Source organism: Microtus oregoni, unplaced genomic scaffold (genome assembly GCF_018167655.1).
Source record: "Microtus oregoni isolate MIOR12 unplaced genomic scaffold, Mior012 000082F_ref0000272, whole genome shotgun sequence".
Taxonomy (NCBI): Eukaryota; Metazoa; Chordata; class Mammalia; order Rodentia; family Cricetidae; genus Microtus; species Microtus oregoni.
Window position 1 is genome coordinate 18858 of NW_024544542.1, and position 19712 is coordinate 38569.

Sequence of the window (19712 nt, forward strand, 5' to 3'; positions counted from 1 at the left end):
GACTCCAGGAGCTCACAAGTGAGTCAGCCACACCCACATGATGAGCTTCAAGCTAGTGAGAGACCTTGTGTAAAAAACAAAGTAGAGGGTACCTGAGGAAAACCTTTAGGAGTCCATCTGGCACGAGGGGGGGGGGGGGGATATGAAAATAAAGGGGAGAGAGGCAGGAAAGAAAGCTTTAATCTTAAGCATCCAGCAGACTCTGTAGATTCTTTGTCTAATGGATTTTAAGCTACCGATTGCAGTAAAACATGGGCAAAATTAAAAAGCAGCCAAAGCCTCTTTCAGAAGACAATTTCCAGTATGGCCAAAGTCCTGACGGGTCCTTGGCCTCCCTGCTCCTGTTCCAGCTGTAATAACCACTCTGTAAAACACTGGCCCCACAGAGGCAGAACTTTTGCGGTCAGACAAAGCTGTGATTACTGGAAAGCGGAAACACTCAAAAACAAATAGCCAAAAGAGAGAAAGGACGTTTTTGTTTTTAGTTCTTGTTTCCACCCCCAAAGATGGTTGCATGCAAAACACTGCATTGCTGTTAAGTACAAAATACATTCTTGAGCATAATATCCTAAGCACATCAAGTTTCCTTCCCAATCTCATTTGTTACAGAATATTTCCAGGAATTAGACTGTGTGTGTGTGTGTGTGTGTGTGTGTGTGTGTGTGTGTAATCACAATTACATGCAACAGAACTCCCCTCCTGCAAAACCATCGTGGTTTTTCTTGCTTCTCTGTAAACTTTCCTGAGCTTTCCCCACTTAAAGGGCCGTTTCCTTTTATAGTATTACATAACCCCAATTATAATGATGAGTCCATCTCCAAACCATATGTTAGCAGCTCTAAAATTACAACAAAGCATGGATTGTCCAGTCCTGCAGAATTTGAGATTGGGAAGGAACTTCAGAGGCCACTAAATTTGGCTGTTCACCCACTGAAGACACAGCCCAAGCTTGCTCAAGCATAAATCCAAGCTTCCGTCAGCAACCTTCACCCACAGAGAGGTAACCCTGGCGTGGACCACAGTGAACCCACGGCTTCCTCAGGACAAGCATGGTTGCTAGAGACAATGTCACAGACCCATTCTGGGGCCCTCTGGCCATCCCTGACTCTCCTGCATCCTATCAGGGCATCTTCCTGGTGCTCAGGGTCCCTGTGGCCATCCCTGCTCTCCTGCATCCTATCAGGGCATCTTCCTGGTGCTCAGGGTCCCTGTGGCCATCCCCGACTCCCCTGCATCCTATCAGGACATCTTGGTGTTCAGAACCCCTCAGTCTATAGCTGAGTAGCAAACCATGGGCATGCAATGCTAACAAAGCACAAGGCTGGTTAGACCGACCAGCTCACTCTGAAAAGCCTTATGTTCTGGCAATGTGGTCAGCTAAGACAGAGATCTTGCACAGGAGTGCTGCGATTCCAGGTGATGTTTTTATATGCCTCTCTCAACAACTGCAACCAGTGTCTCATCTCTTTGGTCAATCTCTTGGAGTCTCCACTTTGCTCTATAACAAAGCAGGTGTCCCTGTCAGCTTTGTTAGTATTGTTCTGAGATAAGGACAGTGGCATGCATATGTGTGTGTGTGTGTACATATATATATATACATATATATTTCTGTTACTACATTTGCACAGGAAGATGAGAGCCAAGAATTGAGGCAGGAGTCATTGTGTAATTTGTCAAGACAAACTCCGAACATGACAGCCCCATCAGTGTTCACTATGACTAGTATATAGACAATCTTACTGCTTAAAATAGACTGGAAGATGATACTAGGAACTGTTTTATATGTTCCCCGCCTTCTGAGAATCATCAGGTTGGAGAGTCGAGAGTGACCTCAGATCAAATTCACCGACACTATGAAGCATGATACATGCTGCTCTGGTTGGTTTTGTTTGTTTGCTTGCTTGTTTGTCAACTTGACACAAGCTGGAGTTATCTGGGAAAAGGAGCCTCCACTGAGAAAATAACTTCATTACATTGCCTTAGGCAAGTCTGTAGGGCGCTTTCTTATTGGTGATTGATACAGAAAGGCCTAGCCTCCTGGGACAGGTACCACCCCAAGGCAGGTGATCCTGGGTGACATAAAAGAGCAAATTAAGTAATCCCTGGGAAACAAGCCAGTAAGCAGCCCTTCTCCACGGGTTCTGCTTCAGTTCCTGCCTCCAGGTTCCTGCTTGAATTGTTGCCCTGTGATGTGGAAGCCAAATAAACCTTTTCCTTCCCAAGTAGCTTTAGGGCAAGGTGTCCATCACAGCAACAGAAAGCAAATAATACAAGGCCTCCAGGTTGACCTCTGGAATTACTGAAAGCCACAGGCAGAGATGAAGGACACTGGTCAATGTGGAGGAACAAATTGGGGAGCTGGAGTTCTTCAGAGAGGTCTAAAAGGTTGCCTAGAATCTGGAAAGGCCGGACCACAAATGCTCACAATAATGTTCCTGGGTGTGATCCAGGTTGGAAAAAAAAATATCTACAATATGCCTTGTCTGAAACCTATTATATAGCCTAAGAATTATTTTGAGAAATGACAAACTAGCGATTACATGAATTATGGCAAGCAATTCGTGCAGGAACAGCGCCTGTTTCTAACTGGGTGAGAGGCTAAGTGTGTGCCATGGTTTTATGAGACCATTCAAACGTGTTGTATCCATCCACCAGCTTGCTTCACAAACACTGCCTGAATGTGGCTAGGGCCAAGACAGGCAAAGGAGCATGGATATAAAATATGAAACCCACCACACTCTTGGTCTCCATAAAACTCTGAAGCCACGTGCAAAGTCAGTCATATGAGCAAGTGGTTACAACTTAGTGTGGCAAAACTGACAAAGGTTCAAACAAGAGATGCGGCTAAGAATTTCCTCAGGGCATCAAACTGAACTAGAATTTTCAAAACACTAGAATGGTGCTTTGGGGTGGGGGGAGGGTGCAGAGATTGGCACTGTGAAAACAGAGAAAAGCTGGGTCAGGAAAGAAACCCCAGTGGTGACAGAAGCTGGCTGTAGCCAGGACAGCTTAGGATTCCCAGGGCATGGCAATGGACGCAGGTTTTGGTCAGCAGAGAGGCAGGACTGCTGGGTGGATTTGCACAAAATACACCATGGGTAATATGATCATTCACACCGCCGAGTTATGCTTAAAGCATGTACGTCCCACGTTCTGTGACGGACTGCTGCACAACTTGCTGATTGGTTTTTCTATTAACACAAGATCACCACTGTTATTTTAATTACACCTTTACTTTTATGAAGACTTGCAAGAAATTATACTTCTCATGTTTTTTTTTTTCTAGAAACACACCTCAAAGCAAGATAAGGGAAAGACAGAAGACAGCCCTGAGTTCATATTCTAACTATGCCATTTCTGCACTGTGGGTCCTCATTGCTACAAATGAGTCCTGCCTCACTGGCTGGTGGGTAGTGACGAAACATTGACAGTTATTAACTATGTGGCTCTGGGCACATTCTTTGGGTTTTATGGAAAATGAAGGGGAAAAAACACCCAACCCCAGGAATGTTATAAAGATGAAATAAAACAGACTAAAAAGACTCTTCACCAAGTCCAGAGCTGAAATCCTCTATACAGAATACAGTATTAAGAATAGCTCTGTGCTTAGGACAAGGCAAGAATTCAAAGATGCCAGCACCTTCCTTCTCATGCCTATACTTTCTCCCTTTGGGAAAGTCTGACTTCTGGTCTGCTCCATGGAGGGAAAGCCATCCACACAGAACACTCGGGTACCCACTCCAGCCCTTACACCCTCACATTCTGCTGACTTCCATTTATATCCCTATCCTTTCATCTTGATGGCAAATGACAGTCTTTTTGGTATCAAAATCTGCCCTAAGGCTCTCAGCACACGGAGACATGCACAGAATCTCAGAAGTTCTACCCACCAAAGACATTGTTGTCTTGGAAGCAGGAAGCCTCTCTGCCTTCCACCTCCATTTCTTCATTTGAAAGATGAGAAAAAAAATAGTTCCTATGCAGAGAAGACTGCCATGAAGATAAAGAGAAACAACGCACGGTTGCAGTTTTTCACAGCTGTTGCTATATGCACATGTTCTTTTTGTTTATTTTGGTTTTTATCCTGTTTTGTTCTTTTTTATTGATTTTATTGAGCTCTACATTTTTCTCTGCTCCTCTCCCTGCCTCTCTTGTCCCCTTAAATGTCCCTATGCTTCCAATTTACTCAGGAGTTCTTGTCTTTTTCTACTGCCCATGTAGATTAGATCTATGTATTTCTCTCTTAGGGTCCTCATTGTTGTCTAGGTTCTGTGGGATTGTGATTTGTAGGCTGGTTTTCTTTGCTTTATGTTTTAAAACCACTTATGAGTGAGTACTTATGATAATTGTCTTTCTGGGTCTGGGTTACCTCACTCAATATGATGTTTTCTAGCTCCATCCATTTGCCTACAAATTTCAAGATGTCGTTATTTTTTCTGCTGTGTAATACTCCATTGTGTAAATGTACCACATTTTCCTTATCCATTCTTTGGTCGAAGGGCATTTGGGTTGTTTCCAGGTTCTGGCTATGACAAACAATGCTATGAACATAGTTGAGCACATGTCCTTGTGGCACGATTGAGCATCCTTTGGATATATACCCAAAAGTGGTATTACTGGGTCTTGAGGAAGGTTATTTCCTAATTTTCTGAGAAATCGCTATACTGATATCCAAAGGGACTGTACCAGTTTGCACTCCCACCAGCAATGCAGGAGTGCTCCCTTTACCCCACAACCTCTCTAGCATAAGTTGTCATCAGTGTTTTTGATCTTGGCCATTCTTACAGGTATAAGATGGAATCTCAGAGTTGTTTTGATTTGCATTTCTCTGATGACTAAGGATGCTGAACCTTTCCTTAAGTGTCTTTCAGCCATTTTAGATTCCTCTGTTGAGGGTTCTCTGTTTAGGTCTGCACTCCACTTTTTTTTAATTGGATTATTTGTTCTTTTGATGACCAATTTCTTAAGTTCTTTGTATATTTTGGAGATCAGACCTTTGTCTGATGTGGGGTTGGTGAAGATCTTTTCCCATTCTGTAGGTCATAGTTTTGTCTTGTTGACTGTGTCCTTTACATTACAGAAGATTTTCAGTTTCAGGAGGTCCCATTTATTAATTGTTTCTGTGTTCCTGGAGTTATATTTAGGAAGTAGTCTCCTGTGCCAATATGCATTGGATGAGCTTCCCCAAATTATGCCTTGGAAAATATTCAACATGCAACAGAACTGGAGTTTACAAGGTTCTCGGGATGAGGGTGCTGTCCTCATAAATGGACTAAAATTCTTATCTTTGGATTAGGTTCCTTATGCAGAGAAAAGACTTGTCATAGAAACAAATTTGCCCCTCTTCTGCTTCTGTGACCCCCCACCATGGTGTGTGAGTGACACATAGACCCTTACCAGATACAAGCATCTCATCCTCAAGACTTCCCAGGCCCTAGCACTGTAAGGAATAAACCTCTTTTCTTTATAAGTTACCTAGTCTACAGTAGCTCTGGCTGACCTCACACTATACAGACAAAGATAACCTTGAACTTCTGATCGCCTGTCTTTTAAGTGCTGAGATTACATGTGTGCCCCACCTCAGTTTACACAACGCTGGGGATTTAACCCAGGGCCTTGTGTGTGCTAGGCAAGCACTCTACAAGTTGAGCTAGACCCTCTTCCCTGTTCTCAACCTACATCAGAATATAAAAGCTCTCCCTCCATTCAGACTCCAGAAGTCTGTGAGACCCCCAACCCCCACCCATTTCCTTCCCTGCCTCCGTTTGAGAGCTGGAGATGGCCATACACACCTGGCAAAGTCATTCTTTGTAAAAATAGATCCATTTATTTATAACAGACTATGACTAGAGTGCTGTTCGGGCAGAAACTCAGATGACTGCCATTCGTCAGATAAATTGTGAACTTGTGCTGTGCAGCAGACACTGACGGGCTCTGGGCATAATGCAGTAAGGGAATGATTTGGAGCCTCTTCTCTGATAAACATCAGGGTTGGGGAGACAAATTTAAGAAGTCAATCACACCCAGCTGATAAGTTCATTTGTAACACACAACCGTAAAAATCACTATACTATGCAAAAAAAAAAAATCTCCCCATAAAACCAGACAGTACATGGGGAAAGCAGAGAACCCTAATATAACTACAGATAAACTTGCACACAGCCAAGATGGCGTCATATTTCTACCTAAGTTGGTAGGGGATTGATTTTAGGATCCCACCCCTGTGAACCTCAAAATGCACGGATAGAGATTAGAGAGACGGCTCAGGTGATAGGCAAGTCACAGACCAAAGTTCAAGCTCAGAACCCTGTAAAAGTCAGATGTGATGCTGTGTGCTTGTAATCCCATACACACAGGATGCATGCTCAGGTTCCTGATGGTAAATTGACAACTTATGTGCATAAAACCTGCCTACCCTCCCATGGACTTTAAATCATCTCCCATTGACTTCCTAAGAATTTTATTATTTTGTGTGCTTGAGTGTTTTGTCTATATGTATGTCTATACAGCACTATGTGTATGCCTGATGTAACATGAGGGCCTGGCTTGTTTGTTGGGGTTTCTGTCCCGCCCCGTACCCCACAGCCAGCAAGCCCCAAAGAAAATCACACAGAGATCAGTGGTACAGGAGAATTGTCTGTATTCTGACAATCATGTTTTAAATAAACGCTGATTGGCCAGGCAGAAAGTATAGGTGGGAAAACCAGACAGGAAGTAAACATGATGCAATGAGAACAAGAGAATTTCGGGAAGGAAGAAGTTGATTCCTCCCACTCCTGCCCAGACTCCAAAGAAGCAAGATGTGACCTGCCCTGCTGAGAAAGGTACAGAACCATGTGGCTAGCATAGATAAGAACAATGGGTTAATATAAGCTACAAGAGCTAATAAGTAGCCTGAGCTAATGGTCAATCAGCTTTATAACTTATAGAGATCTCTGTGTGATTTTCTTTGGAGCTTGCCGGCTGTGGGGTACCAAGTGGGACAGAAACCCCAACAAGCAAGCCAGCCCCTCATGTTATAGAAAAGAGCATAAGATCCCCTGGAAGTGGGGTTATAGACACTTGTGAGCCACCATGTAAGTACTGGGAATCAAACCCAGATCCTCTTGAAGAGCAATCAGTGCTCTTGACTGTCAAGCCATCTGTCCAGCCCCTTCCAGATGACTTTTAATATCTAACACAGCATAAGTAATTGTTACACTGTGTTATTTAAGGAATAAGAGCAAGAAAAAAGTCTATTTATGCCTAAGAGAGATACATTTTTTTCCATTTTGAGAATTTTCCATCTAGAGTTGACTAGGCCCAGGGAATCAGTGGACTGGGGGCAATATTCACAGAACTGCCTCACTGTAGTCTTGTTTACCATGCCAAGAAAGGACAACAAATCAAGTATTCCTCAATAAGGCCTAGAGCAAAGAAGGATACCTATGGACACACAATGAAATACTATACACTACTAAATAACAGATAAGGAACTCACTGTTATGCCGGGCGATGGTGGCGCACGCCTTTAATCCCAGCACTCGGGAGGCAGAGGCAGGCGGATCTCTGTGAGTTCGAGGCCAGCCTGGTCTACAAGAGCTAGTTCCAGGACAGGCTCCAAAGCCACAGAGAAACCCTGTCTCGAAAAACCAAAAAAAAAAAAAAAAAAGAAAAGAAAAGAAAAGAAAAGAAAAAAGGAACTCACTGTTCACGAATACAGGAAGAGCACCAAGAAGTGTTAAGTGACACAGTGCATTTGATAGTTTACCTTTTTGTTTTATTTTTTATTGCATGCACTAGAGATGTGCAGTTGTGATGGATAAATGTCCGTGAGTATTTACTTGTGTGGGGGATGTTGGTGTGCATGAACCATTATACACCTGTGGAGGTCAGAGGACAACCTTTGGCCATTTGGTCCTCACCCTTCCAATTTGTTTAAGACAGCATCTTAAAGTTTTGTAAAGGCAGACTAGACGACCCATGAGCTTCCAGAGATTCTCTTATCTCTCCTATTCCCATCTCCCTGTATGAACATGCTGGGATTACCAAAGAATGAGCTTTGTGGGGTCCGGGGACCCCAACTCAGCCCATCAGGCTTGCTAGGGAAACACTTTTATTCACTGAGCCAGCACCCTTTCTATCTTATCTTTTGGATGATGGCTTTTTCCCACCCTCCCAGACTTCCCAAGAACTATCAAATGTATAATCATTGCTATACCTTCCATATGGATTTGTCCTTTAAGGGAAAAACAATAAAAGGGGATAGATAGTTCAGCCTGTAAATCATTTCCTGCATATGCATGAGGAGACAGACCTACACTCAATCCTCAGAGCCCACATGAAAAAGTGGGGTGTAGTGGCTCATGCTTGTAAGTGGAGACAGGGAGATACATGCTCCACCCAAACAAGCCTAGGGGATGAGAAAGTTCCAGATCCCATGAAAGATCCTCTCCAAAAGTCAAGGGGATACCTCTGAAGAATGAGCCTAATCTAACTCAAGCGGGGAGGGAAATAATTAATTAATATAAAACTCGGTTTTTGACAAATAGCCAGGAGTCTTTGTTAGCTTATTTCTAAATTAAAGTAACTAAAATATTTTCAACCATAAGGTTATTGGGAATAGTTGAAGGGCCTGACGGCCAGTTTAGCAAGATTCATGATACTGTATGCCCTGGTGGCTACTACTCGATGTTGGCTGGGCATCTGGGTGAGTCATGACCATTTTTAACCTCAACATTTGTCTCCTGGGAAGAAAAAAGTCGGCGGGTGCTGAAAGAGACAGTGGTAAACACTGAGAATCCGGTCCCACTGAAGTGGACAGCTGAAAGAAAGGACCAGCGAGCACTGTCTCCTGTTGCTATTTTCACTCCTGAGACCCATGCCCTCTGCTTAGTGCTGCGCACTGTCCTCAGACAAACACACCCTGCTGTTCACAAGGCTGCAGGACCAGACAGGGAGTTAGGAAGCGACGAAGCTAACTGTAGACAGGCAGGGAGCACGCATCTCACTCTTTCCCATAGCTGGCTATTGCTTGGGGTCAGCGTTCTTTTATAAAAACCCTGTGTCGTGGAGTAAGACATATTTAATATCTAATTTGCAGCTGGTGCTGTCTAAGGGCTTATTATAACACCAGCTGTTCTGAGCTGACTAGGGCTAACCACAAGCTGGACTGACAGACAGGCTCCCAGTGTACCCTGGGATCCCACATGGCTCCCACCCTGGGGCAGTACACACACTGGCACCTCACCCTGCAAGTACAGACTCTAACTTCACCTAGAAGGTCTTTAATCACACGCAGGGGGGGTACTGGCTGTCAGTGGAAAGCAAGAGATGCCATCCATGATTGGCTCTCATCCTGGGGCTCATTTCTTAATTGTTCACAGCTCCTTCGTGATCTCAGGCTACCTGACACCAGCTGTACCTGCTAAGTACCAGCCACCTCCTCCCATTGTGTCTCATGTCCATACAAGTGCACACCATCAGTTAACTGACACTGGCTGTCCCTGGCGCTGTCCTAGAGGGCTGGGAGTATGGATACACCACTATAAATTTACTATAATCTAAAGAGCGTCCTTCAGAACCCCACAGTCAGAAGCAAGCAACTTCCCAAGATACTTGAGGTGAGCAGGTACAGAAGACTTCAGTCAAGCAACTCAGCGCGAGGCCTACTGGGAACCCCTGGTGCCTCCAAAACAGAACAGACCCAACTGTGTGGGCCTAATTTTAGGTTTTCCACTCAGCAGATTCATTCCGTGACTCGAGTATCAGCTCTGTTTTTGATTTTTAAAGGTTTATTTCATGTAGAAGTGCTTTGCCTGACTGTGTGTCCACAGAAGTCAGAAGCTGGCATCAGAGTCCCTGAAACAGGAGTTACAACCAGTTGGCAGCAACCGTGTGGTTGCTGGGATCTGAACCCAGGTCCTCTGGAAGAGCACCAAGTGCTCGTAACCATTGGGCCGTCTCTCCAGCCCCTGCTCATCTCAGTATGGAAAGAAAGAAGGAGCACACACTTCCTCTTCAGCCTCCTTGTGGCTCTCTAACCTTAATGTGTACCCACGGGGGACAACACCGGCCAGAGGAAACGCACCCAATTCTGGGGTCATCAGAGACACAATCTCCTATGTATAGAGTCCACGCAGCCTGCATAGCTTCCGGTGCAGCATTAATAGAGATGCAAGCTTGCTTTCTGCATCTGCTTACTGAAACTTAAAAACCATACAAGTCGACAGAGCTCCTATTGAGTATCAGCATTCTTTCCTTCCATGGTTTATGTTGATTCATGGAAACATGTGTGAGGCATCTGCCCTTTTATTCCAACAGAACGCCAAAGCTCTGGTGGCTGAGCTATGGCATTTTGTGCTCAAATCTAACAGCTAAATTGGGAGCTCCTTTTCTGGGCGGGACACACTAGAGGTGGGTCACCCAGCTGCCCTGACCATCAGCTGTCCAAGAGGCCTCCACATGAACCCAGAGGGGGGCAGCCAGCCACACAGCAGGGCCAAGGAGTCAAGGGAGATGCCGAGGTCCTCGGGGCTGTACAGCTGGAAAGACAGATTCCCATGCAGCCTTTGACAGTGGAGAAGACAGCAAGTTGTAATTATTTTTGAATTCCTTTACTGCATCCAATGCTATTTCACAATATTTTCCTTGAATTTGATGCCGGGGAAGAATTTAACATGTTTATAGCCAGGCTCATAAAAAAAAAAATCAGCCTGAGTTTCAGCACAGTAAAATTATTTCTCAGGCACCCATGCTTTTGTTTTCAAAAACGTATGTGTGCACACACATGTATGCATGCATTCATGCACACATGTCACGGCGCATGTGTGATGTTCAGAGGACAAGAGTCAGCTCCTTTTCCACCATGGGGTTCTTGGGATCAAAATCCGATTACCACGTTTGGCGATAAGTGCCTTTAACTACTGAGCCATCTTATTGCCACCCCTGTCGCCACGACGATCCCCACACCTCCCACCTCACCCTGCGCTAACCCACAGAGAATTCCCTCCTCAGCCACCGTTTGAGTTCTGCTCATTAACGTGGAATTCCCTCTCGTCCAGAGAATCTGGGCTCTTATAAAACACCAACCTGCATCCTGTGGCTAAAAGCAGAATCAACAAGCAAATAATGCAAGCAGCAAAAAAATAAACCCTGAGTCACATCTCTTCTCTATCCATGTTGATTATCATCAATCTCACGTCCCTGCCACCTCCATCTCATGGCGCTACTTCACTACTTTTTGGCCTTCAGCGGTCCAGCTCTTGACAGGTGACAAACCACTTCACTAAGCAACATCTGTGCTGTCTACACAGCTATGACATGGGAACCATTTTGTTCAGACTTTCTGCTGCCAGAGTCTTCCCTTAAATGAGATGATCAACCTAACACTATTTTTTTTTATTTATTTTTATTGCTTTTATTGAGCTATATATTTTCTCCACTCCCCTCCGTTCCACTCCCCTCCCCTTCTATCCTCTACCATGGTCCCCATGCTCCAAATTTGCTCAGGAGAGCTTGTCCTTTTCTACTTCCCATGTATATTAGCTCCATGCCTCTCTTAGGGTCCTCATTCCTAACACCAACCTTTATGGAACTCCTAGACAACAGGAAGTTGTGAGGCCCATTTATACACCCATGGATCATTACCTGGGCATAGCCAGAAACAGGTATTTTGGTCTGGATTGATTAAAGTTACAGCATCTCCAAATGTCAAATAAGAATGTTAATCAAGAGCTCAAACTGGCTCAGCAGTTAAGATCACTGGCTGCTCTTGCCAAGGACCTGGGTTTGATTTCTAACACCCACATGACAGTTTAGAAACATCTATATTCCAGGTACTGGGATCTGACATCCTCTTCTGGCCTCTGAAGGCACCAGACATGTAACATGGTACATAAACACACATGTGGGAAGAAAAGAAAATGCCGATTAACTTCCAAGGACAAACCTTAAGTGCTGGGGCTGAAAAGACGGCTTCGTAAAGGCTTGACATGTAAGTATGAAGACCTGAGTTCGGAGCCCCAGAAGCCATGTGTGTATGACCACATGCACCTGTCATCCTAGTGCTGGGGAAACAGACACAGGGAGATCCTGGAGCTTGCTGGCCCTCCCGTCTAGCAGAATTGGAGAGGAGACGCTTTGTCTCAAAAAACAGACTGAAGAGCAACAGAGCAAGACATTGGCCTCTGGTCTGCATATACAAGTGCATGAGCATACACACACACACACACACACACACATCAGCACACATACATACATAGGTACACACAACACTAACAAGCATGCACCTAGGTGGCTGCACACTACGATATGCGTAACTATACTATATGCATTCACAACCCTGAGACCTTTCCTTCTCCTGAGAGTTAATGCTTTTTTCAACCTAAATTTCTTGAACTAGTGGTAACTATCTTTTAAGAAAAACAAGGCTAACATAAAAAAAAATCAAAGGCAGTTAATAGTAGCAAGTGACAAGTCTTTCTAGGAAATAAATGGCTAGAAAGAAGAAATGAAGAGTGGCATTTAGTGCTCTCCAAGGTAGACCCTGTGCTGGTGGAAGGAAGATTTCCCAGCTCAAGTCTCCATCTTAAGGTGTTGGAGAGGCAGCTCCGGGGTCAAGAGCACTTTCTGCTCTTGTAGAAGGCTCAGGTTAGTCCCTAGCCAGGCAGCTACACCCGCCTATAACTCCAGTTCCAAGGGATCCCTGCTGCCTTTTTTGACCTCCATATGTATGCATGTGCGCATGCATGCACACACACACACACGCACACACACACACACACACACACACACACACGGCAGACACTCACATAGGCACAAATACAAACACATACGTAAAAATGAAACTGCAAACAAGCTCTATTTGTTCTCTTTCTCAGACTCTCACGCTGGTGAACGTGCGGATTAGTGAGAGAGAGGCAAGTGTGTGATCATCAGGAGTGCTTTCTGAGGCCCGGGGTCACAAGGCAAAGCTCACGTCAGATTCACCCTCCAGTGCCTCTCGGCCCAGGTGAGTGGGACACAGAGACAGAGTGAGGAAGGGGATTTCCCTCAGCTCTCAGCTGTTTCCTCTCAGAAACCAATCCTCAAGAGGCAACAGGAGCACGGAGCCTCTGCAGGTTGAGAGAAGAGCATCAGGCGACAGGGAGGTCCGGCAGGCAGAAGCAGGGCATGCCCACCATCCAGGTACACACAGGGGCCCGAACTCCAGTGGGCAGGATGGAGGCTGAGCTATGAAACCATCTTTTGGATGTTTTGTCCTCGGTACTGGGGATCGACCTAGGGCTTCATACCTGCTAGGCAGGAGCTCTACCACCGAGCTGCAGCCCTGACCTTCTTTCTCTACGAGGCAGATCCCGCTAAATTCCCCCAGGCAACGGGAATTCTAGGGTCACTGAGTAAAGTTATTTGCCATCAAGCCTCATGACCTCAGTTTGATCTTCAGAATCCACATAGCGGAAGGAGAGAACTAACTCCCGCAAGCTGTCCTCTGACCTCCACAAATGCGCATAACACTCACACACAATGCATTAAAATTTTAAATATAGAACCAAAGACATGCAGGTGCTTGGCCTCTCTTTTAGGATTTAAGAAAACATCCTAGTCATTTTACTCCTGCGGGAGATGGCTTACAGTATTACTTGGGTTTTTTTTTTTTTTTTTTTTTTTTTGCTAAATATAGATTTACTGCAGCCTGCTAAACTTTAGAACCATCAAGCAATTAAATATTGATTGCCTGAATAAAACCGTCCAAACGAAGCAAAGCTGCCAAGAGGCTGTTTGTCCTCCGGGACCAACCAAATCGCATCCTGCAGATTTGACTGATGGCAGCATCCATCCTTGCACTAGCAAGTGTTCCTGGAGCCACTAACTGTTCTGTTCCCCTTCTTTTGTGGCACAGTAGAGTCTCAGAGACCCCAGCTCCCCGCTGTGGGCACTGCCTCTCATAGCAGTCCTCAATGGACTTTTCCAGTTTCCTGTGAGCTAAGGGAGGGAGCAGAAAACCTTGCGAGGGAAGGAGGCTGCTACCCGGGGAAAGTGAGCAGGCCTTCCAGGGGCCTTCTATGGGAAGGAGGGGCACACACCCAGCCAGACTCTACCTTTCCTCTCTCCTTACCCCAGCCCCACCACAGTATCTGTGGCTCCCTGCAGAGGTCTCGCTCCCCACCCCCACCCCGCCACACTACGGATGTTCTTGGCCAGAGGACCCAGCTGTGAAAACACCTGGCTCCTCTCCCCAATAGCCACTCCCTTCATGGCCAGGTCCTTGCCTAGTTGACTAGAAAGTGTTTTTTTGTTTTGTTGGGTTTTTTTTTTTTCCTTACCCCTGACAGGTTAGACTAGAAGTCAGCTAGGATCCATGGCTGTCTCTTGATCCCACGCTACTGCCATCAGGCAAGTGTCCTCCTTGCTGCCACTGTCCCTCTGGGGGACATCTCTTCATCGTATACACACAGCCACATGGTACAGTACAAAGGTTAAAGATCCAGAAAGACTCACTCAAGGCTTAGAAGCCTCCTTCTAAGAGTGGGCCCAATAAACAATGTGTATCAGGAGGGGGTATCTTCACAAAAGGACACACAAGAGCCACCAGGTCAGCCCCCCAAATCTAGCCTAGAGCTGGCACTAAGAAACAAGCATGTACGGATGAGCTGACAGTGGCCTCGGGGGCGGCAGTGGCTGCTCTGGCACTGTGGATAGAGACCACTTTGATACCCTGTTGTCTTTGGTTTGGAATCCACTTTGCTAAATACAATGTTGGGTAGAAATGAACAGTGCCCCCCACCCCAGCCCTTTGCAAGTCCTGTATGACTCACTTAGAAGAACTAAGAGGGAAGAAATGGACATTTTGAAGTCTAAATGGCTTCATTTCTCTGTCTCTTCCAAGAGAGGGACTAGTGAGTCACTGCTGACCTTTGCCTTACACGGGGGTGGCCTGCTCACGTGGGCTGCCACACAGGAAGGTGAGGGGGCCAGACATCCCTGCAGCTACTCCTGGGCTTAGCTCTCCGTGTCCTCCAAGCCTTTCCTTCCATCCTCAGCACAGGGCGCTAAGCAACTCCACAATGCACAAGAGAAGACAGACATTCACCTGGACAACCACAAGATCTCGAGCACTCCTTGAAGACTCTTTCCTGAGGCCAACTGCAAATCATTTTGAAATGAAATTATGAAGTGATGTAGACAAATTTGCTCAAGTAAAAGGTGGGTGTTGTAGAATATTATTTTAAGATGTTTGTTTATGCTGTGGAATATTGGTTTAATCATACAAAGATGTATTGCATTCTTTCATGGTACCATGTATTTTGAATTGTTCAAAATTTCTTAAAGAGCAAATTTATCTTTTTCACCCCAAGTCCCTCTTTAGGGCAGAAGCGGCACATCTAGGCAGCTCTTCCTCCAGAACCACGCCCACACTCACACAGAGGAAAGGGGACCACACCAGACTGCTTCCCCAGGTGCTCAGATGTGTGCCCTCCAGTAAGCACCTGACCTCCTGTGCATTTCAGCTACGGATTCCTTTTGACTTAAGAATGGCATTGCCTTTTCCTCTGAGAGTTAGCCATATTTCTACAAACTTTATCATCTTACTTAAGTTTCTATTGCTGTGATGAACAACATGACCAAAAGCAACTTGGAGAACAGAAGGTTTGTCTCAACTTATAGTTGTAATTCAGCACGAAGGAAAACAGGGGCGGAAACTCAAAGCAAGAACTAATAAGACAGGAACTGATGAACGGACGGGTGCTGCTTACTGGCTTGCTCCTCACAGTTTGCTCGGGCTGCTTTCTTATACAAGCCAGGGCTACCAGCCCAGGAGCGACACCATCCACAATAGGCTGGGTCCTCCCACATCAACTATTGGTCAAGATAACATCACACAGGCTTGTCTTCAGGTCAGTCTGAATAGAGGCATTTTCTCTTCCCAAATAATGCAAGCTTGTGTCAAACTGACAAAAAGGTAACCAGGACATTTGGTTTAATTTTAAGTAACAGAATTGAAATCCTGGTACTGGTAATTGATGTGGCTTTTTCTCCAATTTATCCTCAAACACATATGTGAATACAACCACTGACAGGGCCTGTTGCCTGGGCAGGTATCCCAATGCCCTTGCTCTGAAAGTGCTAAACACAGTGTTAGATTTGACCAGTTCTTCTGTTCCCCAGTTCTTTCCTAAAACTGTAGTCTTGAGTGCTACAAACACATATAACACAGACACACAGACAGACAGACAGACAGACAGACACACAGAGAGAAACACAGAGACACATACACACACACACCACAACACACACTCACACACACCATACACACACAGACATACACAGAGAGAAACAGAGAAACATACTCATACACACACACCACACACCATACACACACACCCCATACAACACTTTCTCTCTCACACACTCACACACCACACACACACCACACACATACACACACACACCACACACACATTCACACACCACACACATACTCTCTCACACACACACACTCACACAACACACACTCACACACATACACACACACACCACACCCACTCTCTCATACACACACACTCACACACCACACGCACACACACACACACACACACACACACACCTACAATCCTCTGATGCCAACATGGGCCTAGGGATCAGGAGAAACAGAGCAGTCTAGGTTATAATTAGCAAACACACTTTAAACAAGGGGCTTCCACTCTCCTCCCACTTCAGCAGTCCATTTCTCACCCTGCAGATGGCCCACAGGGAGAAGTCTATTTTCGGAGCATCTGGGCAGGGGGTAAAAGAAGCCACAGGAGCAACCACTGCCTGGAGCAGGGCTTAAGCAAAGGGAGAAGGGCAGATCTCCCCATGGCCAAATGGTGTTCCTACTCTAAGGATCATAGGCAGGACAGTGTGAATGGAACTGGAATGAGCCAGGGTGCTTTCTTAAAGGAGCAGGAACCAGAATCCAGGGTCCCCGTGCTCTGTGAAGGCTGATGGCTACAGTGTCCCCATGAGCTGCTCCACCCGTGTGGACAAGAGAAGGAAAGGGAGAAGCCACTGCACCCTGCCTCAGACGTTTTAAATGAGGGCACTGTACCTGATACTGACGAAGAGCAAGGCTGCAAAAGCCAATAAATACAATATGGACACTATATGGCAAGCCCTGGAAGCTAAGAACAAACGGGAATCCAGACACCAGACTTCTGGGGCCTTCAGGGACTAAAATTCCATGATTAAACGTCCTTCTAAGAATGCGGGTCTCTAATAACAGACAGAACCATGAGGTCACCAACTCCTCCTCCTGGACCACATGGCGTCCTTTGGAGAATTAGAGGTATGCCGAAGAAAACTACCAAAGCACTTAGGAGTTCAAATGTACAAGTTACAATGTGTTCATGAACTCAAGGGAAATGTACGAACACAGCTTGTTCAGCCTGTGGTGCTAAACAGCTACATAACCGAGGCAAGAACATTAAACTGCACCTCTGTCTCATGCTATGTGCAAAAATGACACACACTGACTCGAAAATGGGTTGAAGCCCTTGATGTAAAAGCCAGTGGGGTCAATCTTCAAAAGAAACGTCAAGAGCCAAGTTTCATGGCAATCAAATTAGGTGATTTCTTACAACCTTAAAGAAGATAGTAAAAGAGACATCATTAAATTTTTTTCTGCTTTAAGGGAGATGAAGAAGACGGACAGGCGGTTCACAGAACGTGAGAAGCTGCTTGCAGCTCTTGTGGGGATGGCGTCTAGAACATGAAGCACACTTGCATCGCAACGATGCATAGCAGCATGACTGCGCTCACTGAGTGTTGTAGGGACATGCAGGCTGCCTGCATGAAGTGTCTCAGCACTGCATTCCGCTCTGTGGCTACCATTCTGTGGTATGAGAGCATCATGATTTTATCAGTTTGTCACCTGATGCGTGTTTGAGATGCTTTCCAATTTTTGGCAGTGATGATTAATGTCAACATGAACATCAAGTACACGTTTCTGTGCAAATATTCCGTTTCCTTTCTCATATACATATGCACGTATGCATATGAGAATATATATACATTCATTCCATGACTGTTATGCTACACAGTAGAAGTTTTAAAAACACCTCTGCCATACTGTTTCCTATGAAATGGTATGATTCTATTTCTAAGGAAGTACCTAGAATGCACAAATCTGTAGAGACTTGAGTGATTGACACGGGTTAGGGAGGCTGGGAAAACACAGACTACTAATGAATGAGTTTCCATGAATGGGAAACAACAGCTCTAATGCTGGGGTGATCATTTCACAGTTCTGCAACTATACTAAAACAAGCATGTTAGACACTTTCAAGCAGTGAATCACACAGTGTGTGTTGATGCACACGGTACTGGCTATTTGTTGGGGGAGACGAAGAGAGCCATCAATGGTTATCAGTTCAGCTTGGAGGTTGCCAGGCAAGGGCCAAGGGTAGACATACTGAGATCTGGTCAGGGAGAGACAGTGTCTACCATGGGGAAGACATGGGCTATCCATAACCCCAGGAGCCAAGCTCAGAGTAAATAGCAGATCATTTCCACAGAGGGTCAGGGCTTCATGGTTCTGAGATGAAAGGACAAAGCTGACAGACCGTAAATGAGAAGTATGCTGAGAGATGATGTGGATATGGTCACTGTGGCCACGGAACAGATGTGCAGAACAATTATTGTTCCTACAAGGGGACCAAGGGTTGTTAAGGTTCAGACTTTAAAGGAAAACAAAGGTAGCCCTTGGAGGAGGGAGATCAGAAGTGAACAGAGATGGAGGAACAGTAATGGTGGATATGGTTTATCATGGATCCAGTAATCCAGGATTACAGACGCTGTAATCCACAGCATCCCAAAGCTCTGTGTGCAGCATTGTATTCAGAACCTCACTCCACAACTGAACAGAAGCATGCACACCTAGCCAATGTTCCCTGGTGGTGACAGGTGGGAGAGTGGGTGGACGGGTGAGTTATGCGACAGACCAGAGTAAGAACCCACCTGTAGTCTGATTATGCCACCCAAGATCCCAATGTCACACGCTACTAACACGTGGCCTTGTGCCAACAGCCTTTCCTCTTACCAGCCATTAAAGTAGCTTACAGGCTGTTCTGAAAATGAGCTGCTAGCCACAGTGTGCAATCCCATTCCAAAAGTGTCCAATAGCACTGGAAACCTAAAACTGGTCTCTCCCTGTGTGTAGCTGATCCCAGGAAGAAAGAAAGACAATTCGAGCAAATTCCTTCATCCCCCAGGCTAGAATGGGCAGAAATTCAAAGTGAAGAAAACGAGTAAAAACAAATGCACCCCCTTTCCACCACACCTGTAGCTAGAATTCGAACCCAAAACCCTCTCCCCATCAGCTCCATCTGTACCCTGCTGCAGAAGATCCCCACACAAATACATCACCTGTTGTGCATGCAGGCCTGAGGCTGTGCTTTAGGTAGGTAGAAAGTGTTCTCAATAGAAAACTCTTACAAAAACATAAAATGCAACTTTAAAACATGAGAATCAGATGAGGGGAGACGTGAGGTCCAATATGCAGCAGCAGGACTGCGGGCTGCAGCAATGCCTACTTAATTCTACATGCAGGTAACAAGAGTCAGTACCAGCATGGCAACCAGCGTCTGCAAGAGCACCCATTTGCTTTCAAACAGACAGGGCAACAGTATGAACTCTGGGCAGACTCGAGTCCACCCACATCTGCACTCAGGAAATACATTTGTCTTCTATCC